The sequence below is a fragment of the Triticum aestivum genome, chromosome 3D (genome assembly GCF_018294505.1).
Source record: "Triticum aestivum cultivar Chinese Spring chromosome 3D, IWGSC CS RefSeq v2.1, whole genome shotgun sequence".
NCBI classification, from domain to species: domain Eukaryota; kingdom Viridiplantae; phylum Streptophyta; class Magnoliopsida; order Poales; family Poaceae; genus Triticum; species Triticum aestivum.
In genome coordinates, this window is record NC_057802.1 from 351,272,304 (window position 1) to 351,274,080 (window position 1,777).

The 1,777-nt window shown below is 59.8% G+C and overlaps 1 protein-coding gene across 1 annotated transcript in view; it reads left to right on the forward strand.

Moving 5' to 3' along the window:
• LOC123078824 (uncharacterized) overlaps positions 1-1,619 on the forward strand; it is a 22,702-nt gene extending 21,083 nt beyond the window's left edge. The window contains exon 2 of the mRNA XM_044501454.1: positions 1,564-1,619. The gene's annotated coding sequence lies outside the window, so the exon portion shown is untranslated. The remainder of the gene's footprint in view (positions 1-1,563) is intronic.
• The last annotated feature ends 158 nt before the right edge of the window (positions 1,620-1,777 follow it).

Here is a 1,777-nt window from a genome sequence, read left to right on the forward strand (position 1 = left end):
TGTTCCCCCGACCGGGTCGGAACGGGGCGCGTCGCCGCCGAACCCCCTCGCCGGCGGTGAACCCCGCGAGAGGATAAGGGCGCCAGCGGCCCCCGCTCCCTCGGGCCTCTCTCCCACTCACCCCGCTCACTCCCTCGGCCTCTGCGCCTCTCCCCCGGATCCGCGCCGCTCCCCTCTTCCCCACGCCCGACGCGCTCGCCGCCGTTCCCGTCGTTCTCGCGGCCACCGTGCCCCACTCGCCACCCCGCCGTGTCGTACGACGTCGCCGCCCTCGACTACACCCCCTCCGCCTCTCCGTCGAAGCTCGGAGCCACTACAACGACCTCTCCGAGCTCGCCTTCATCTTCGGACGCCGGCGACCCCCTTCTTCCCCGGCGACGACCTGCTGCTACTAAGCCACCCACGGGCCTTTCTTGCGCCGCGCGGTGAGCTCCTCTACCTCCTCCCCCTCTCCGTTAGCTCGCTCGCGCTCCGTAGCTGCTTCCCCGCGCGCGCCCGAACGCCACGCCGCGGAGCTCGCCGCCGGCGTGTCTCCGGTGACCAAATGGTCACGAGCGTTGGCCCGCTAGCCCGACCGCACCGAGCCGCACCCGCCTAGGTAGTTAGTTCGGCCGTTCGCGCGCTCTAGCGTAGCTTCCGTCGGGCACCCGTAGCACCTCGCCGCCGGCGAGTTCATAGCGCTCGTCTCCGGCCGTTCCAGCCCCTCCGACCACCGCCGTTGGACGCGCGACGTCGAGCCGCGTCGAACGCGCCCAGCCACGCCCCCGGAGACCCCCTGTACGTGAAACCCGTACCCCTCCCGAGCCGCGCCGCCGTGCGTCTGGTCGCCGGCGTTGCTCCGGCGCCGGCCGCCGAAGTGGCACACCTGGGGCCACCCCCTGGGTCACTGCCAGTGGCCCCCACGGGCCCCAGTTGACTGGGTTGACCCAGTCAACTGCTGACTGGGCAGGCCCAGTCACTGACATGCGGGCCCCGCCGCAAAAATTAAAAAAGAAAATGTTTTATAAATAAAAATAATTAGTTTAATTAATCTCTCACTGACAGGTGGGCCCAGTAGTTAATTAACTAAAAACTAATTAGTTTAATCCTCTGTTAACCCACTGTCTATGACAGGTGGGTCCCCCTTGTCAGTTTGACCAGTCAACCCGGACTGTTGACCGCTGACGTCACTCATACGTCATGCTGACGTCATATCCCTTTTTCTGTTAATTAAATAATTTCAGAAATTCAAATAAACTTTGAAAATTCATATCTTTTAAACCGTGACTCGGATGAAAATGTTTTCTATATGAAAGTTGCTCAGCACGACGAGACGAATCCGAATACGCAGTCCGTTCGTCCACCACACCTCCCTAACCTATCGAACTAGCAACTTTCCCCCTCCGGTCCTTCTGTCCGAAAACGCAAAACATCGGGAATACTTTCCCGGATGTTCCCCCCCTTCACCGGTACCACCTACTGTCGCGTTAGGACACCCCTAGCACCGCTCACTGTCATGTCACGCATCGTCATGCTTATGTTTGCATTGTATTTACTGTTTCTTCCCCCTCTTCTCTCCGGTAGACTACGAGACCGACACTGCTGCTGCCCAGTTCGACTACGGAGTCGACGACCCCTCCTACTTGCCAGAGCAACCAGGCAAGCCCCCCCCTTGATCACCAGATATCGCCTACTCTTCTCTATACTGCTTGCATTAGAGTAGTGTAGCATGTTACTGCTTTTCGATATCCTATTCTGATGCATAGCCTATCCTTGCTACTACTGTTGATACCTTTAC